Source organism: Lissotriton vulgaris, chromosome 3_1, assembly GCF_964263255.1.
Source record: "Lissotriton vulgaris chromosome 3_1, aLisVul1.2, whole genome shotgun sequence".
NCBI classification, from domain to species: Eukaryota; Metazoa; Chordata; class Amphibia; order Caudata; family Salamandridae; genus Lissotriton; species Lissotriton vulgaris.
In genome coordinates, this window is record NC_141689.1 from 1,562,819,118 (window position 1) to 1,562,841,204 (window position 22,087).

Sequence of the window (22,087 nt, forward strand, 5' to 3'; positions counted from 1 at the left end):
GCGGCCTGATAGGCTACTACGAGAAAGTGTGTCAAAGGAAAGAGAAGAGATCGTAGTGAAATACATAGCGCATCCACAACCTGAAGAAGGAGCTGACAAGGAATCAGATGAAGACGACAGAGTGCTGTGTATTGAGGAGCAAGTGCTAGGCATTGACATCAAGCGCACCGACAAACCGCGAGCAGACATGCTAATAGGAGGGGTCAAGATCAGAATTGCGATTGACTCGGGATCCCCGTACACCATAGTGCAGAGGTCAGTATGGGAAGAGGAATTCAAACCCAGCCTAGGTCCCAAACTAGAACCACCGGACATAAGACCTGTGTCATACACGAGCAACCCGATTCCGATGGTAGGATACCGGAGCCTGAAGTTCGAATTCAGAGGGAGGACAGCTACATGCAAGTTGTACGTGGCAGAGAAAGGGCCCTCAGTTCTAGGATGGAGAGACCAAGGAGACCTCGGTATCAAACTAGACCCAGGGGGCAAGGAACAAGTACTGTTGACAGACAGAAAGCTGGCCAGACCTAGAGAGAGTGAGAAGAGAATTCCCCAAGGTCTTCGGAGGCAAAGTGGGGAAACTGGAGAAATTCATGCACAAAATCACACTCAAGAAAAGACTCCTGGCCAGTGTCTCACAAAGTCCGAAATGTGCCTATAGCAGTGAGGGAAGCGGTGCGACGAGAACTGTGCCAGCTGGAAGAACAAAGAATCATCGAGCCCATCGATAGCTCGGAGTGGCTGGTCCCCCTGGTGGTCGCCAGGAAACCCAACAGCAAGGTGCGCCTGTGTGTGGACCTGCGCGAGTTGAACAAATGCTTGGTTGTAGAGAAATTTCCGCTCCCCAGAATCGAGGAAATGTTGGCGGAAACTAGGGGAGTGAAATGGTTCTCCACAGTAGACCTCACGTCAGCATACCATCAAATTAACCTACACCCGTCAAGCAGGAAACGTACGTCCTTCATCACCCGTATGGATGCTATCAGTTCCACAGAATGCCCTTCGGGTTGGCGTCCGCCGCAGCGGTGTTCCAAAAACTCATGCACCGCCTGTTCAAAGACTTCGAAGGCATCCAGTACTTCCAGGACGACATCCTAATAATGGGGAAGGACCGTAAGGACCACGACAACAAATTGAACAAGGTGCTAGGCGTACTGCAGGAGAAAGGGTTAACAGCAGAATGGGAGAAGTGCAGATTTGGCATGACATCCATCACCTACCTGGGGCACGAGATAAGTGAACAAGGGATCACTCTCAAGAGGGACAATGTGAAAGCAATCTGCGAGGCCAGAGCCCCAACCAACAAGGACGAGGTACGGTCATTCCTTGGAATGGCCGAGTACTACAGCAAATTCGTCCAGCATTTTGCCACGAAAACGCACAAGTTAAGGCAACTCATAAGGGACAAGGCATCGTTCCAGTGGGACGACGAGGCTCAGAGAGTTTGAGGAGCTGAAAGGGAACATCAGCCAGGCCGTGCCCTTACACGGACATGATCCCGCGGGGAACACCATTCTCACCACTGATGCCAGTGAAAAGGGCCTGGGGGCGGTCCTTGCACAAGAGAGGGAGGACCACACAGTTGAAACACTCAGCTTTGCGTCCAGAGCATTGTCGCACACTGAACAGAAGTTCAGCGTAATTAAGAAAGAGATGCTGGCTGTCACGTGGGCCATGAGAAAGTTCCGGTAGTTCCTATGGGGCACGAGGTTTCGCTTACAGACTGACCACAAGCCGTTGGTCAAAGTGCTCACCTCAAGTGGGCATGCCACAGCAACCCCGCGGATAGCGAAGATGACTCTCAAACTCCTAGAATACACGTACAACGTAGAGTACATCCCGGGGACACGCAACAAAGTGGCTGACAACCTCAGCAGGGCCTCAGCCATGGAGGAGGCGCCCACCCCTGTAGTGGAGAACGAAGAAATGGTTGCGGTAATGGAAGACATGGAAAGAGCTATCAGCATACAAGAGTGGGAACAAGCATACGAAGAGGATGTGAACTTGGAAGAGGTTAAGAAGTACCTCGTCAGAGGATGGCCGGAAAAGAAAAGGTTGATAGAAGTGCCTAGGAAACTGTATGAGGTGCGGGAGGAATTGTCCATGAGTGACACAGGAATCTTCCTGTATTGCAGTGACAAGGTGGTGCTGCCAGAAAAGCTAGTCCCGACCCTGCTGAACCTACTACATAAAGGCCACCTCGGCATTGTAAAGACCAAGTCTAGAGTGAAACAGATGTACTGGTGGCCAGGAATGGACATCATAATTGAGACACATGAAAGGTAATGTGACCAGTGCCAGGGAGCAGACAAGGTACTCAAACCATTGAGACCGGCATTGGGGAGATTTGAACAACCCCGTGATCCCTGGGAGGAAATAGCGGTTTACATCCTAGGACCAATATTAGACAGCCAAGGGACTGCTAAATGTAATGTAATGATGTCTTGTAGAGCCCATGAATCACCCCACATGGGGTATCTCCGCGCTGTAGACCGCTGGGGAACCCGTCCTGGCTTTCCCTGTGAGATGGTCCCTACTGGGTATCTCCAAGGTGAAACCAGGCATCCCCGGCGTATGTGGGGGGCCGTTGTGGAGATGAGGCAAGCTATTGCCCAGAGTTGCCGAGTGTGATCCCTGGTTAAAGTAGGCATCGAGGCGAGAATTATCGAGTCCGCTGACCCTGGTCCATGACCCTGCCGCGTCAGGAATTCCTCTGCTTCCGGGTCTGCCGCCTCTAACCAGTGAGCCACACCACTCCACTAAATACTTGTGTGTTTTGGTTGACAAGTACTCCAAATGGCTGGAGGTGCATGTGCAGGAAGAGATGGACTCGGAAGTGGCAATCAAATTTCTCACCTCAGTGTTCCTAAGGGAAGGCATCCCGAGGTCGATATTGACAGACAATGGCCCGCAATTTACATCAGATAAGTGGCACCGATACACAGAGGGGAATGGGATCAAATCCAAACACACCTCGGTGTACCATCCAGCAAGCAGCGGACAGGTGGAGAGATTTAACCGGGTCCTCATGGGGTCCATTCAAGCGGCCATCATGCAAGGCAAGGACTGGGAAGCAGAAATTCAAAGAATGATGTGGGCGTACAGGATCACGCCCACTTCTACAGGGTATAGTCCCTTCCAGGTCCTGAGGGGCAGACATCCGTTCACGAAAGACAATGTGGTATGGAGAGAAAAGACCATCACCAGTAAATGGTCACCGGCTGTAGTCCAGCACAATTTGGAGAAAGCCCAGAAAGTGTACACGGAACATTACAACAAGAGAAGAAGGGTAAAAGATTCGGTTCTGGAGAAGGGGGAGTGGGTGAGAGTTAAGCAGGCAGTACTGAGGAAGAAGGGAGAGAGCAAGTACAGCCCACCCCTGCAAGTGGAAGAAGTGTACGGCAGGGCTGCACTTCTCAGCGATGGTAAAGTGTGGTCCCAGGATCGCATGGCGAAGATTAATAAAATTGTGCAGTGGCCTAATGAGGAAAGGACTCCGGTGTCGAGACAGGAAAAAGAAGCAGAAGAAAGAGTGTCAGTCGGCGAGAGCCTTGGAGAAGAAAATGCGTGCTCAGAGAGTGAAGTTCTGGTTGGACCGAGTGTGAGAGAAACACCAGCAAACAAAGAAGCGACACCCAGGAGAAGTGAACATGGTCAAGGGCGAGAACAGGTGCGGAGCCCGGTGACTGAGGGTGTCCACGAAGCCTCCACTCCGGTAAGGCGCAAGCGAGCTGGTAGAGTGATAGTCAAGCCGGCACACCTTAGAGACTTTGAGTGAGAGAACATTGGACATTGAACTGTAACTTTTCCGTTGTATAAAAAAGAGGAGATATGTGGTGTCAGCGCTCTAGCCGCGCCAGCGGCGTGTGACGCAACACGCACACGGCCAGAGCGCGCACTGCTGCGCATGCGCGAACGGCGGTTCGCGCATTGGCAGAACGACTTGGAGCGTGATCATAGTAAGACGCCCTGCGCTCTTCTCATAGTGCTTGTACTTAAATAAACACATCTTGCAACCTCCCCCCAGCAGTCAGTGTGATTATTTAAGGGAACGTAAGACACCACACTTCGTACCAACTTTTTTGGGTCAAGCATCATATCGTTTTACTTTTTGAGTTAATGGTCCTCATGTACTTACAGCATGTATTTATTTACAGATTTAATCTCCCTGATGAAGGCTAGACTACGGCCGAAATGCATTGGAGATCAATATTAATATGCATATAAGAATATAGAAAGAAATATGAGAGTGATTTACAATTCTTAGAATGGAATACAATAAATGACTTATTTGTTAAAGAAAATTATGGTTTAAATTTTGATTTCAATAACGTTTACAACCCCAGGAGGGGATTTTGCAATGACCAGGGGACGTTCCCCAATCAAGGGGCATGCTGTATCAGGATTGTCCTGGAAGGGCACCATATTGAATTTCCAAAGTTGAGGAATGAAAACTCCAATGGATTGCAGCACCTTTAACATCTGACGCACATCCTTGATTCCGATGGAAAAAGAAAAGGCACAAATTAGGCAGTCATTCAAATAAGGAAAATCCTGGATTCCTGGGAATGAAGCATAATGACTAGTTGAGCCAAGACCTTCGTGAAGGCCCTGCGCACTGAAGGACCAACGTGAGCACTCTGAACCAGTAATGATGATCCAGCACACAAGACAAGAGGTACTTCTCGGATCCCGGGTGGTTTGAAATGAGCAGCTAGGCATCGTGAGATCCAGGGAGGTCAAACAATCACCGGGAGTGACCAAGAACAGGATAGCTTGTAATATCAGTCTTAAAGGGCTGATGGGGCATGCAATGTCTTACTTTTCGAGCTCACGATAAGACAAAAACCTCAACGACTTTCAAACTAAAAACAGTAAGTATTGAGATAATAAATCATATTTGCAGCATCCAAGAGTGGAAGGATAAACACATGGACTAAGAGTTTTTAAAAGGTAAAATAAATAAATGTTGTCTGACAAACGCAGGAAATCTCGCAATATAAAGATTAGGAAAAGCAGAACGGACGAGGAGGTAGTAGATCCCAAGGAGGAGGACTTGGCTGTATCAGTCGCCTCATTTATTTAAAGTGCCTCTCAGGCCCAGCAGGAATGTCACACTGTTCCCTCATTCAGGGCGAGCCTGACCATTGTGTTTATTAATCAGTGCAAAAATATTTGTGCTGGTATGTTTTGCCTTTGAACGGTGGTTTGAACCACTTCAGGTGATGAAATCTGATGCTTCCATGTGTTGTCACATGTGTCAGTGTTGGTGAGTTATCAGCATCACGTTTTGGAGATGGGCCCAAAGATCTGTCATCAAGTAGAAAGCTAAGGCATTTAATGTTCAACGTGCCCTACATGTATTGCAATTCACCCGATATGGCATTGAATGAGGTCTCTTAACACAATGATCATAGGGTTTATAATGTTGCACACCTGCTTCGAATTTAAGGCTACTGATATTAATTCACATACAGAGGTGTAGCCCGTGTGTCATGAGCCCTAGTGCAAGGAAGGAAATGAGCTGTGAAATACAGTAATAATTAGGGTTCAGTAGATCCCACAAGCCTCTGTGCCTCCCCGGTGGCACTGCACCTACTGAACCAATGGAAGCTGCACTCCTGTTTACACTTCATAGAGGTCTACATCCATATCAGAACATTCCAGCATCTGACAGTGCAGTGAACGCAGCACGTGATAGGGCATCGTCAGAAAAGTATTTTCACTAATGCATTCTAGTGAACTTTTGACATTTGTAAACATGTAAAAGGGAGATTAAGTGAATAAGATTAAAGTAAATGAATTTCCACATAAAAGTCACCTACCTCACTTTATGGCACAGTTGTGCACTATACCTTTGCAAAAAACACAATACTGAAGCAGCTGCTACCACAACAAAAAGGGTAAGGAATTTGTGGTTTGATTATCCCGAACAACACTGAAGTCTACTTACAGTACAAAAAACAGAGGGAAGTGAACATTGAGTCTCCCACAGGAGGGGATGAAAGATTTCTTCATGAGGAAAAGGTATGTTTTCCCAACACTATCAAGCATATATACAAAAAGTATCCTCACCCACTGTCTTTTATCGGGCACACCTAGTTTGTCACTATCCGCTCCTAAAATACAATTATTTCTTTTGTAGGACTTTTACCCACTCCAGTAGTCATCATCAGGGCTCATCCTGGCCCCTAAAACCAGGGATGGGGTCAGCCATATTGCAGGGAGCATTTTAAATAACTGATAGCCGATGGGGTCTTAGAGAATAAAAATACCTTAAGCAACCCAGGTTTCCTCATTATTAGTGGTTGCTCAGTTATTGTTAAAAACTACAAAATGGGTAAAAACAGGGGATAATGGCCCTGTTACCCTATTCACTTGTCGACATGTTTTTAGCCCATAGAGAGTGGTCACTAAGGGTCCTTGGGCTTTCATCAGGGCAAATACCTGCCCTGGAACTTATGCTCTCCTGCCTGTGTCACTTTTAGACGGAAGACAGACAAACATAAAACATATAAGCAAGCGAAAAGCAGCAAAAAACAGGCTTACTAGCCCGGTGTGTGGAGATAATTTCCACTTTCTGTTCCCTATGCAAATTGTCAGCAGAAATGAAACCAAAATAGGTAATCCTGCAGCGTGACACCCTTGACGAATGTGTGACAACAGAGGTATGCGTATGCCCCCCTCCTCCTACCATGTCGCCTAAAGAGGTATGTGCAAAGGGAACAGCAACAGTAAGAGGCTTGATGATGAAGCATGCACTAGTAGAGTAGCTAAGAACCCTACAAAAGAAGTAATTGTATTTCTTGAGCTGACAGTGATCAAGTAGGAATGCCCGATGGAAGACAGAGGGTGATGTCTATTTGGCGTAGTCTGAGAAATAGAACAATGGAGCTGTCGACCAATAGGGTCCTTTTAATTCACTAATCAACTGCAGAGATGGCCCATGACCAGAAAGGGAAGCAAGCGGATATAGAACACAAAACTTGAGAACTACCCAGAGTTCTCTGCTTCTTTTTTTGCATAATGAATGTGTCACTCTATGCCTGAAAGGGTTTTGTTTTGATGTATACACATATATATATTACTTCCAAAATGCTGCTCGAACGATCCTCAACCAGAGCAACACTGATGCCGTCGGTAGTAGCAGCCGCTACTCTTAATTATCCACAAGTACTGGATCCCACTAGTTAGGAGGACACAGAAACGGCACACCAGGAGGTCTTTGCACAAATCCTTTATTGTGCACTCGTAAACCAAGGACGACGCGTCAAGTAGCCACCAGCAGTGTGACTCCCCACTTCTGGTACTATCACTAAGGGAAAAGAAGAGGTAGAACTACCACAATTGTGGAGCACCGGACGGATGCCATCTGCCCTATAACCCAGATAGACAAGAGGGAGAGTTGCACAATATTCACTTAGGAGAAATGTATGTTGGTTACTAATTATGTTATGTAATAACTTTGTTATTATGGATTGTTTCACATGTTTCACAAACTCACAAAAAAATATCTCACCTTACACTTATCCCCTATTACCAGCACTCGAACTTCAGACAAGGCCACCTTTCCCGATTAATACCCCAGCTATTATAGGGACACATAATGAAGGGAGCTCCCTTCTATAGAGCATTTTTTACCTCTGTCCTGAGGTGATATAGAAACAGTGTTGACCCAAGGGAAACCATCAGTTCAGGCGAGGGAGCGCCCCAGCTATCCTTTAAACTCCGATATATATGCCAATTGGGGAAAAGGGGATTAATTACCGGACAATGGTCCCGAACCCCGCTCTTGGCATACTTAACTAACTACATTTTCCAATGAATATAGCGACTTTGTAGTCCAAAGTCGCGCGGGTGTATTGCCAGCCATAAAATTTCAACCCCAATAGACTATGGGATGTTGTAGTCGGGTTGATTGAAGGCAGACCATCAGTCTAAGAAGGTAGCTGAGACAACTAAGGGAGCGCCCGGGCTATCCACAAACTCTGAGAAGTCTATTAATTTTAAACACCGGACAATGGTCCCGAACCCTGCCTGTGAGGCACTCACTGAACCACATTTCCCGATGGACATAGCGACGTTTGTAGTTCCTAGTCGCGCGGTCCGAACCCTGCCCGTGAGGCACTCACTGAACCACATTTCCCGCCGGACATAGCGACTTTTGTAGTTCCTAGTCGCGTGGCTGGTCTGACGCCATAAACCTCAACCCCCGATAGACTATGCGGTTGAGTAGTTCATTATCACATAGCTGGGCAACACGAATAGTGTACAATCATATTGTTACCTCCATGTCCAGCCTATAAGACACATCATGGATTACCATCATTCATGAATACATTGTAACCTTATTGAGGAAATGTATATATGTATATAGTATCGATTTACTATTGTGTTTTGTTTGAATACGGAAGTATTTTCTTTCTGTTTATGGGTCATGACATGAAAGTAGGACTTTAATATGTGGGAATGCAAAATGGTGGCTACTTGAAAAAGGCTTACGCCGAAACACGTCGTCCTTGGTTTACGAGTGCACAATAAAGGATTTGTGCAAAGACCTCCTGGTGTGCTGTTTCTGTGTCCTCCTAACTAGTGGGATCCAGTACTTGTGGATACATATATATATATATATACATACATACATATCTGGCAAAATCCTGATACAAAAGCGCCCTTTCTCCTCCCTTAGACACGACCAGAAACGGACCAACTAAACAGCAAGTATATTCAAATGTTGTGCTTCATTCCAAAATCAGCAGGCATGACGCGTTTCGACCGGGGAATCCGGTCTTGATCACATGACATGTCTTGACCACCCAAATGCTTTAATACCGTCATATTGAATGGTAGCTCCTCCCAGCAGTCAGACATGAACATCAGACTTTGAATGTTTATACACATTTCACACCACCAATGATCTTATTACTTGAAAATTCATTCAATAAATATTGTTAGTTAAATCAAGGTAAGTCTAAAATTAACCTCATCGCTGCGGCGGTAATTTTTGCGCTACGCGGCTTTTAAAAAAAAGCCGCATTAGATGACGAGCTCGGCTCGTCATCCGCACACGCCCCCCGTGGCTGATGACGAGCTGAGCTCGTCATCAGCATCGAAGGGGTTAATTAATTTCATGATCTAAAAAAGCGGGCTGAAGTGTATATATATATAAAACGCCGAAATGCATTATGCCCTAATGCGACAAATTAAAGGTTACCTGGAATCCCCGTTGCTGTCCTCTGGTCTTTTCTTTTGGAGGGACTTTACTTGGATAATTTTCACGAGCTGTGCCTTGGCGCGTGCAAACAGAGGACCCGCTGCTTAAGTGACCCGCAAACAGTGAAGGCATCGTGGCAAAATTCACCAAGGTATTGGTAGTTTGCGAGGGTCCACCGCGAGAAACACTATGGACATGGGGCTGCTGCTGAATGCAGTCTGACACTGCACAGAGACGCTGGATCACTGCATCACGGCGTCACGGCTCCGTCCAAAACTGCTCTTGGGTTGCAGCGGTGGGGACCCGAGGTGGCCTTTCACGTCATATATTTACGGGACTGTCTGGACTCAAATGTGTCCCCTTCCCCCCTTGGCAACAGGTACATCAAGGCGCAATGAAGCATTAGCTTCCTCCGCACTAACTATGAACTGATGAGTGCATTCTGGGATATGGAGTCCTGGAGGTAACAACCACAGCTGCATAACATCAAGGCGGAGCCTGCTTGACTCTAAATACTCGGAGTTACCGCGATGGCCACGAGAGGAAAAAGACAGACCTATGGCATGATTAGGCATCTGATGAAGGCAACGAAAACGCCGAAATGCATTATGCCCTAATGCGACAAATTAAAGGTTACCTGGAATCCCCGTTGCTGTCCTCTGGTCTTTTCTTTTGGAGGGACTTTACTTGGATATATATATATATATATACACACACACACACATCAGAAACACTGGGCAAGTGCCCAAAATGATATATTCTAATGATAAATCTGCTAAAAAAGAAACATCAAGTGAATTTATCATTCTATAGTGTTCAGACCACTGTATCAAACAAATTCATGACAGTTTTCTCCTAATAGTGTTCCAAAAAACATATAAAGTGCAATATTTTAATTCAACAGAAATGCAACTCTATCATTAATTTCACGATTAGCTTGCCGTTTTTTTTTAAACATTTTTTTAAAAAGAGAAAGAGGCAAATTGCATTGGCCCGCAGTTTTACAATCTTTGTTTCTATAAAGTGCTAAGTGCAAAGTAGTGCAAAATCAGAGAGCATTTAGACTAAAGTGTCATGGTAATTTTTGGACAAAACTTATCTATTTCATTTGAATACAAAACATATTGAATGTTACGCGAATACATGATTTTTGTTATTCATAAAGTATTATTTGATATCAACAAAGTGCACAATAATATTCCATAGACATAGGTTTAAAATCATGTGCAAATAGCAATCAGTGTAGCTTCCCACCTCATAAACACCAGATAAAAACCAGTAAAACCAGCTTGCCAGTAAAACTAGTTAAATCCCGATAAAAAATTAAGCTAAAACCTGCATAAAAACCATCTACACATAAATAAAACACCAGTCGTAAAATCATCATCTTAATATAGATCAAGAGTATAGCATCTTATCTAGAGATTCATTATTCATAAAAAGTTATACAAGTCTTCTCCAGTGTTTAAACCGTTCGGCATTATTTATCGAATTGTACAATATATTGGTTTTCCAGTTGTCGTAATTTCTTTTCTCTGTTGCCCCCCTAATGGAGCTTAGCACGACATCAATTACAAAATATTTGAGATCATTCAAATTATTTTGATGTACTAATTTAAAGTGCCGTGCCACAGGATAACTGGAATCAGAGTTAACAATCGCAAGTAAGTGCTGGAGAATGCGATTGAACACTTGAAGTTTTGTACTGCCTATATATTTTAACTGACAAGTACACTCTAAGACATAAATTGCATAGTCAGTTTTACATGTAAATGGCCCTTTGATTTTACATGGACTTGGGGAAAAAGCATCTAACAGTTCTGTTTTGTTTACACCAAATTTACATGCCCTACAGGAGCTACATTTGTAGAATCCTGTCCTGTTTGATAACCAGTTTCTTTTTTCTTGTACTTCTGGGCTAGATTTTACCAGGGCATCCCTCATTGAGGGAGCCCGTCTGAATGTAATAGATGGTGAATCTTCTATTTCTGAAGGTAGAGAGATGTCAGATTTCAAAATTGGCCAGTTCTTGGTAATAATTCGTCTGACTTGTTTGTGATGACAGCTGTACATAGTTATTAATCTAACCGGTGCTTTCTCACTCTTATATATACATATACACAAATCTGGCTCAAGGGCAATGGAGCGGTTTACAACAAAACCAAGCTCCATTGCATAGGTTTTTTTTCACTTTTGGGCACAGGGAGAAGAAGTAATGTTCCCATAATCACAGAATGTTGACCTGAGACCATAATTAGAGCCTGGTTCCCATTGTTTCATGGTCGGCAGCGCTAGCCAATAGGCCTGGTTTTCTCCCGGAAAGCCTTACTCTCACAATAAATGCATTATTAGATATGGAGACTAAATCAACCATGTGATGTTACTGCTACGATCCTTTGTATAGATCCTGTCATCAACTTGCACAGGTCTTTTTTATCTGGCCTTCCGACCAAGGGAAATATAACCGGAGTTGAGATACTCTTCTAAAGCCAGAAGGCGTCTCTTCCTCCATGAGGTGAAATATTGCTTCGCTCCCTCAGTATGGAAGAAGCCAGTGCCTTTAGTGGAAAGAAATCGGGTGGGGGGCTTATTAAAAGAAGTAAGGTCAAATTAGCAGAACTAAGAATCATTTCCAAGAGGAGTAAGTGGCCTATGTAATTAAGGATGTGGCTTAAAAAATGTATCACTCCGAGGTTTCTGATACTGCATCTAGGCATATCACACAATAATGGCCATGTGCCTACAACATGCCAGACCTAATGCATTTGCCAATGCTTGTTAGCAGTCTCAGGAAAATGAATAACAATAATGGTTTTGTTATGAATAATTAGAACTGAAAATCTTGCAATTCTGAAAATATGAGGCTGTCGATTAAACATTACAGAGGTCATTTGAAGTGGCAATGGTCTTCAGAGAGCCACAATAAGTTCTGTGCATCCCTTCACACTCTTTTCCTCTGCAGGTTCTCTGTGAGGCACATACACCCTTTTTCTCTTATAATCTTTTTGAAAGCATCCATCTGCATATTTCTCAGCTCATCTTTCCCCTTCCACCAGCTCTTCTCGCTTTCTCCCTCACGTCACCATCTCCCCATACACATTTATATGTAACTTTGCTCCTAGGGCCCACCGTCGCTGATTTTTCTCCAGGAGGATGAGAGAGAAAAGCACACAACAGGGAAAGGAGGAAGTGAAAGGCAGAAAAAACCCTACAAAGGTAGAAAGCAGAAATTAAAAGGAACCTGAGAAAGTGAGAAAATGGGGCAGGGAGTGTCAGGTGGTGGATTAAAATATGCATGAGGTGGAATCAATACTGGGCAGCCTTGGTTTTCAGCAGACACGGCTTTCAGTAGATCTGGCTGCATACTTTGGAGAAAAACTTTGGTCCCCAGCACTTATTCTTTAAAAAATTAAGCACTGGCATCACTTTATTTTACTTTCTCCTTGTAAGAACTTGAACTGCGTTGTTCCGTATTCAAACACTTTCGAATATACGCACAATTACAATAGGCACCTGCTGCCAATGCTCTATGTGCTCTGTAAAGAGGGGCCAAGGACTGAATACCTGCTCGAACACTTTAATGACCAACTGACAGGTACTGTGAGAACCCCATAGGGCCTTCAGTCTCAAATGCAGAGCTTTCTATTGTGGCAGTTGTAAAAATCCCACCCACAAACTGAACTCTGCACAGATTTCAACAGGTGACCCATTTCGCAGTATCCAGGCTATAAGACGAATACGATGCATAAACAAACTACAGAACAACAACAACCTGCTTACCTGAAATAGTGTTCGAGAAGTAAATTAAGTGATACATGTGCAATATAAACAGACTGACTCTAACTCACTGACATAGATAGGTTACCTTAATGGCTTTACAGTAGACGTTTATGCACTAATTTTGAGAAATGGAGAAGTTCGCCATAAAGGACATAATTATAGGACCCAATAGAGACCAGTTTCAAAGTCGGATTTTAATAACTGCTGGGTTTGGAACCCCGTGGACCCGGCCCACTTAAATAAAGCCCTGGGCACCGCTGCAGCTTGCAGGCCTAATGTTCTGGTGCTGCCGTGGGAAGCTGCCGAGAGACCTTCTGAAAGGAGAGCAAGGTTTTTCGATCCTATCTACTTTGTTTTTGTTTTCCTCTTTTACAGGAAGGGTTCGTGGTGTCTCCTGTTGCTCAAAGGACAGGTAGGGCGTGGAGGAAACAATCAACAATCCAGGAGAAGAACCGTGATTAAGGGCTGCATGATTCCAAAACTCTGACTCCATCCATCCCATGCCACTGCGCCCTCGCTTTCAGTCAACAAGTCGTAACGCGCGCTGAGGTCACAGGTGAGGCAAGGACGGCGCGCGAGCTCCATGACGCAGCACCACCTTCATGCGCTGCTCCAGTAGATATGGAAGAGCTACGATAAATAGCTCAAATATATCCGAAAACAAAGCCCAGAGATGCGGGTTCTCTTTTTGAGCATACGCATAACCACATCTGCTGCTTTCCTGTAATATTTCAAAAATGCTCTCTTTTTTTATTTTTTATTCATTGTGCAGATCTGGATTCTAAAGTAATTTGCATTGCTTTTTGGCGAAGACGAAAAGTAAAAGCACGGGACTAATGAACAAAACTAATGTGAGAAAAGAGTTCTTGCGAAATGCATATCAGTTTGGGCATGTCATCGAGTCGAAACCGTAGGCATTTATTGTGCAACGTGCCCTAAATGTATTCTCTCACATACTTGGCACAGCTGCAAAATGAATGCAGTGTGCACCACCTGCCCTGACAATAAACACTCCCCATAAAAACTATGGTCTGTAAAACCGCTTAATAAAAAAAATATCGTTTGACTTCCTTTTTGGGAAGTCAAAAACTGCATCTGCTGTCATGAAAACATTGTAAACATGGAAGTTGTAATTGTAATAGCGTTTATTATAGTACAGATGGACAGAAACAGAGGTTTGAGTTGATGGTCTATGAATCAATTCATCAGACCAGCGATAGGGGAAAAAGGGCCACGCTAAGCCGTCTTGTTCGCCCTTCAAGGCCCTTGGAAACACCACAAACGTCAGATTGCAATATCATCCACGACTGAGCCAACAACGTGCACGTTTAACGTGATAGATTCCTGGTAGGGGAAAGCCAACTGCGACAAACTAGTTGCCGTTGTGTACCTGACTGGGGATGTCTGTACCTCTCAGGCCTGTTTGGAAAGAAAGGTTTTCAACTCCTTTCTGAACACCCGTCGGTTTGCATGGGCAACTCTTATACCGAGAGCTTGTACTGGGCTCACCACCCAGTCCAGAGCAAGAGGTTTGTCATATGTAATGGCTTCTGTCTATGTCTATTATGTTCATATGTTTCCTGTATACATCCTCTCTCACCTATACCCCGAATGTCCTTCCAATGGTTACAACTATCACCCGCATTTCTGTCCTGTAAAATTGACAGGAATGTGTACCCCTTTCTCTCCCTTAAACCCCAGGCCACTACCTCACACCCTCCATCAAACCAGCCTCTTGAGACTGCGGGTCTGTCTCTCGACTGCACCGTACGAGGAAGGTACCATCAACTCCCTTACTTCTCTACTTAGAAGCTGCAGGATTTTGTCTTGTTGATACTGTGTTTTCTTAAGTGTCAAGAGCATTCCAAGTATAGATAGTGCTGTAGGTAGGGATAGGCTTTGGACAGATAGAGCTCTGGGCGAAACTGAAGGCCTTATTTATGAATGCCTTACGCCGCCGTTTTCAGTGACGCTGCTGCGGCGTAATCAATGCAGCATACTGGACCCGATTTACTAAGTGACGCATCTAGGCAGATGAATCACTTTGTAAATGCCTGTACTACATTATAACTGCTTCAGGTAAAATATATGCAGGGTGGGCGTTCCGATGCAGCAAAGCCACGTAGAAGTGGCACAGTGAAATCTATGAGATTTGAGATTTCACTGCGCCACTTCTATGACTTAACTGAGTCAAATCCTTACACCTGCATGCGTAAGGAGTGACGCAGGGCCTGTCACAAGGGACTCGTCCATGTGTAATGACACCATTGCTGGAGTTGTGACAGTTGACCAACACACTACAGCAATGCGTCATAACTGCGCCACCAGGTCCGTCGAGATTCCTGATGTACCTGGTCAAACCTTGTGACATGGAGCGTCGTAGTGTAAGTACGGCACATCCATGGTGTCGCAAGGAGGGTGCAATGAAAAGTGTTGCATCACTGTTTTTCCCCAGCGATGCAACACTTTTCATAAATGAAGCCTTAAATGTGCACCCACTTCTACCCATTGTCTGTGTATTGGAAAAATGGGATGGGTGGGGGCAAGCAGAGGGGGACAAGAAAAAGGAAGGGCTGATATGAGAACAAAAATAAAAAATATCGACATGGGGGCAGTGTTGAACCCACCTTTCTTTGCAGCCAGGTTAAAGGGGACCCTGCCGCAGCCAGCTTCTGTGCCCCTTTGAAGGTCGGCAGTCTAGTCATGAGCCCAGCTCGCACTTGCTAAAGGTCGGCCATGGATGCTCAGTATTTCTTACCATGCAAACATAAGTTATTTGTCTCCTCAGGAGCCCTCCTCATATGGGAATGGATCTCTGATGGCGTGAACAAGCGATTGAAGAAACTCTCTTGTGCCTAACACCACCCAATGAAACAGTCCAGTTCTGCAGTCCTGTTCTAGAACTGTGCATCACTCTTATCAGTGCTATTTTGTCTAAAGATTTTGTCCACCAGGTACTAGATCCAGAGCATCGAACCAGTGAAGTAGCTACTGGAGGAGATTTTTTGGGTTGTAACAACCCCAAATAAATGTGTTCTTGGCTTGGTAATTAGTTCTGGGTCGGGTCTGTTATGTCTGTGACAGTTTTTCTCAGCATGCTTCAAGAATAAGTGTCAAAACTGTGACCAGTGACAAAACAGGATAGAGAGGGGGTGACAAATACACCTGATGGCTGAATTTCAAAATATGAAACCAGATAACCTAGAATATATACCAGCTTCCCTGTTTGTTCAAATCATGTGATCCTAGGTAAACATTTTATTTCATGGAGCCTCCTTTTTCTCTACTACCAGATTCATGAGTGCTTTTAAATACCTGAGTTCGGTATGTGAGCTGTAGAAGCACCTTTTATGTTTGAGTTAACAAACTATAGTGTTGCTCCATCTATAATAAGAAACAAGGCCACATTTAGGGTTTACATGGCTACTGACTTGCTTCTTAGTCCACTAAAGCATTGCCATTGGGGGTGAGTCATTTATGTTTCTATGTTGATAAATAAAAACTATCTCTTTTAATAAATGTTGGCTATGTAGTGGTATTATTTGATATGCTAAGGTAAAGAGTTTCTGCATGTTAATTAAATACACTTTTTTGAATTTCTGAGAGACTATCATATTTTTTCATTATATCTTTTTCATGGCTTGACTCATGCACAGACTCTTAGAACCAAGCCATGCCCTTGGCTAGGCTCTGCTTGGCTTGCCTTTTTTTTGGTGGTGTACCTATCTCTATTTGTACTGTGGGCTTAGCATACCAGTCAGTCAATAGATAAAATGATTTGTAAAAGGCAAGGACAGGAAACATGAACTCTGCCTACATGCACTGATTTAACGCGTCTTCCATGAAGGCTTCTCGTACCAGAGACAAAGAAGAATGCGTGCAGTGAAAATACATTTAAAACAAGTGATCAGGGGGCAGTGACTCCAGGCTGCTGTGTTATTAGTGACTGTAGTCATGAGTTCCAAGGGAGATGGGCAGGGGTGCAACTTAAGGAGGGCGTTGGGGGTGTAACACCCCCCAAATGCATTCTTGGCTTGGTTGTTGGATCTGGGGGCCCTGAGTCAGGTTTGCCATTCCTGTGTTTACTTTTCTCGCCATTCTCAATTTACTAAGAGCTGTTAACTTGTTCATTATTTGGAATGGAAACTTAAATGTAACTAGTGAATGGTTACTCAAAAAATAGTAAATCTGCATCCATAGAAAAACTCATTGAACGGATGCAAATGCACTACTTTTTGGAAACCACAACATTAACAGTAGTAGGCTTGGAAAGCTATGACAGCCTCAAGTGTCCAGTCATAGTACTGGCAATAAAACACCCAATAGGTGATGGGATGAATGCTTGCAAATAGCATAACCAGTGGCAATTGATTGTGGTAACATTCCAACCCATCGTTTTTCTTCCACTGTGCCAATAAACACAGAGGCCCTTCTAATGCAAATGAGTACTGGTACTGTTCCTCATGGAAACAGTCCATCCCAAGCCTTAGTCATCTCAGCCCTCCAACCTGCAGTCCACTGTTTTTTAGTTGAGAAATTTAAAATTCACATCCTGCCTAATCTCACCGACTAAGCTACTCCCCAGCATCGATGCGCTGCACAACAATCGCAAGATTTTCTAGGAAGGAAGAAACACATTGTAATGTTCATGCTGAATAAATACAAAAATTATTTTAAATGCTTTTGGCACAGAAAACACCATTTTAATACACATAGGTCGCACTCCTTCATTATCATTGCACATGTTCCTTGGTGCCAGTCTTCCTGCATCAGGGCACTGATACCCTCCATCTAGTCTCACAAAAGCTTCACTGTATAACTTCAAAGAAGGCTATCCAAAATACTGGTAGTTTTTTCCCATGGACATCAATTGGTAGTTTTTTTTATAGATCTGTACCCAGTTTTACACAGGGCTTGACGCTTTAATTTGTATTTAACACACTACAAATTCAAATTGACCATAGACATTTATATCCACGATAAAAATGTGATAGCAGAAATGAATTAGGAAACTTAGATGTGAGCTCTGGTGCCAGCGTCCAGTCATATAGATGGACTTGTTGGTTCTAATATAGCATCATCAAGATTTAAGTAACGGGGCAATCAGCTGTACATCTCTGCTGAGCACCAGAGCTGAAATCATAAATAATAATAGGGTGCCCTAGAAAGACAAAACTAATGATAGGACATAAAAACTTGACTGATTGCCTCAACTGGTGCACCTGCTTATTAACTGGTGCACCAGTTCCCAGAAAGAGAGAGAAGTGTTTCTGTTAGAAAAAACATTTAGAGTTCACAGAACTCATATTTAAATGGCGGTGTCCCACATGTTTAAGTGAAAGGGGTTCCCCGCTGCACAAGGACTACTAAATGTTCTCATATGCAGTTAATATACAGAGGCACTGTGATGCTCTTTTTGGGAACGTACCTTCAGGTTTTCAGCTATGATGCGTTGAATTACCAAGAATTGCCCCGTGTACGCTCCACCTTATTTCAAAGATCAAAAATGGCGGAATACAACAAAGGAAATTCGGTTCCTCCACATCTGCCTCAGCCAAATCCCATTCCGGCTCCTGTATTTTCCAGTGAACACGCCATGTTTTATGGCTCCATTCATCGTTGTCATCAGGACAAACCCATAAGTATTATCTTACGTATTACAAACAATTCCTAAACAATTAACATGTTCTCAGAAGAAATGTACCTTTTTTGTACATGAAATAAAAATAATAAAAGCACAAAAAGGAATTGAAAATTCATCCATCCTTCCACTTCTCAATAAATACTTCATGGCATGATAGTGGCACTAAGAAAAGGTTACTGTCACAGTTAAAGTTTGAAAGTACTGCTATGAAAATCATTCCTTAGCGTGAGAGCGTGTCTCTTCACGGCTGGAGAGTTGAGTCTGCCTCACTCTTGGCTTTGGGCTCTTCTGATTTTGTTCCAGTCTCGGAGGCACAGTAGGTGTTTTAGCCTGATGGTTCAGATCCTGCCAAGAATGTGTAACTGAACTGTCACTGACTGGAGGTACAACTGCCGGTGTAGAAGTGAGGTAACCAGAACTAGAATCTGCTGTAGATCTTTGCTGAGGGTTCTCAGACTTCCTATGATGAGGTCTAGGCTTTACATTGCTGACAGAATCTAGGACGTCTGTAGACAATAAGTCCATTGGAGGACTTTTTTTCTCTTGCTTCTCATTTATGTGATGTGATGGACCTAAAACATTAGTGGCTGAAGATGCACCTGGAACAGTGAATTCTCCATGAATTGGAGCTGTGGAGGCGGTCTCTTTATTATGTTTGTTCTGCTTGTGATGTGATACGAATCTGACGTCAAATTGTGGCTCGTGAGATGATATGGTGGCGAGTTCCCCGGGGACTTTAGCAGAAATAGTGTTCTCTAAATAATCTGGATCCAGGGTTTTCTCCTGCTGACTTTCAGCCATCGGTGTATTTGACACAATTCTCACATCAATGAGAGGGCCAGAAGCTGACCCAGACCTAATGTCTTCAAAGTTCGGCTGTGTAGTGGTTTTCTCTTCTTGGTGTTGATTTTTAGTGTCCTGTGGTATGATTATCAGATTTTCATTAGGGCAGCGAGATGATATGGTGGTGGTCTCTGAAGCCCCAGACGATGTCTCAGTCTTTTCTTGAGGTCCATGTCCTTGCCTGGCATTGGCTGCATCAACTGGTGGAACAGCAATTAAAGCTCTGGTCGTGTTAATTAAATCTTCGAAGACAGAGCTTTTCTGCTCTTGGTCTTGCTCCCTCTTTGGTGAGGAGACAATTCTCACATCGATGGAAGGATCGTCGAACTCTGAAATGTTATTACCTTCATATTTAGCCTCTGCAGGGGTTTTCTCTCGAGGGCTTTGTTCCTTCTTTGGACGCGAAACAATTCTTACATCAACTGGAGGGTCGTCAGATAGAGTGATGGTGACGTCGCCAGTTTGTGGAATTTGGGTATCCGTATCCTTTTGTTGCGTTTCTAGTGAGGGACCAGGTGAGGATATCCCATCACTGACATTCGAAGGAACTGCTATGATGGTCTGGTCTACAGAGTGTGGGGCGTTTGGTGTTGGAATCTGAGCCTGATGATCTTTTGGTTGATTTGGCCTCCCTTGTCCTTTGTGGCCAGCTGCTGGTTTAGGAGGCTGTACCCGGGGACGACCCGGGGCAGGTGGGTTTATCAAGGAGTTGGCCGGATCTCTTGTACGTCGACGGATCCTGTCAATAATCGACTGTGAGTAGCGCCCCGGGTACTTTTTGTCCGTACAAATACAACAACATGCCAAAGAAATCGCAGTTACAAAGTAGAGAACAGCACCAGCTCCAACGATACCAAGACCAATCGGACCAGGATTCAAATATCCAATGGCAATAAGAACTCCAGACCCTGCAAACATTATACAAGAAACTATGACGACAATGCTTAGAATGATGCATTTCTTTCTTCGGTTTTTGCGATGGGTGTTTGTCATAAGGCTGCTGTGTTTAGACACCTGTTGAGCTGCCGCACCATGTCCTTTCTTCATTGCTACACCTCGATCTCTCATTCCTGCTGGTCCGTTCTTCATTGCGGCCGCCTGAGCTCTCGCCCTCTCTGGCCCGTTCGTCACTGCCGCAGCCTGAGCTCTCGCCCTCTCTGGCCCGTTCTTCATTGCCTGAGCTCTCGCCCTTTCTGGCCCGTTCGTCACTGCCGCAGCCTGAGCTCTCGCCCTCTCTGGTCCGTTCTTCATTGCCTGAGCTCTCGCCCTCTCTGGCCCGTTCTTCACTGCCGCAGCCTGAGCTCTTGTTCTCTCGGGCTTTTTTCCCACTGCCACAGCCTGAGCTTTAGCTCTCTCCTGGCCGCTCACCATTGCCACAACCTGCTCTCGCGCTTTTTCTAGTCCCTTCTTCATTGTCACAGCTCGTGCGCTCCTTGCCTGTCCAGTTCAGCCATCTGTGTAAAATGAACTGTGTTGCTTGCAAGCGCCCGTGCCTTGTCTACTCCTTAATTAGTAGAGAGCTGCTTCTTCCAGTTAGGGACGCCCTCGAAACACGAGGAACTAGAAAAACCACATTGGCAGATGAGGTTAGATCCCTTTTCAGAGCTCGAAAGGCGGACGATGTTAAGGAACCGCCCTATCAACAAATCCCTTGGCACTGTTTACAAAGTGCAGCCTGAACAGAGACTGAGTTAGGTCAAACAGTGTGAATCAGTAGAGTAAAAAAACCTGGGGGGTTGTTTGGGGGGCGGGGGGGGCTGCAAGGTAAAGTGAGGAGAGTCATCTATCTCCTAGTTATACTCCAATTCCACTAAATGGCCAGTCCTCATATGCCAATGTGTCTCTCACTCAACGCTTACCTTCAAAATCGGCTACACTATTTAGAAAACCATTGCGTTCAAATCTATCAGTGTAATAAAAGCCTGAAATTCTGGTTTATTCCCTCAGTACAAAATGCTAACACATATGTGAGGGTTGTTTTCTATAATAAAACTGCAAAGCAACCCCACAGTTTTCAGGCAAGGCTATACCAATAGGTCAAATAACAAAAAAAAAAAAAATCACCATCCTGAGAACTGCCTGGGTATACCCCACTGTTGCCTGGGAGTAGGCCTTATGGGGTGGTGTTGAGGGTAGCTCTGTAAACAAATCAAGCAGAGTTGCATGGTTACTCATTTACTGCCTGGGGAAAACTGTTATTATCTAAGGCCGCTTTTGTCAATAAACAATCCTTTCACCGTGCTGAAGCCGCAGGGTTCAGAACTATAATTCCTGGGAACAGGCTATATACTATCTAAGGGATAGTCTGTGCATGTCCAAAGTAAGATATGTAAATATCCAAAACGTGTTATCCTAAGAGCTGTATGGCTTTACCGCGACATTAGAGCCTGGAGTTTAGGCGTATATTGGTCTGAAAATTACTAACCAATTCACCACCCTGAGATAATTATGATAATACTGTTGTAGTGTCTGGGAACATGTCATGCATTGCCTCAAGGTAGGGCTATAGATAACCAAAGCATTCATCCTCCTAAATACCAGTGCTTAATTTGGGCTCATGGCCCCCGGTGGGGGCCACCAGCCCTTATTTTGGGGGGCCGGCACCT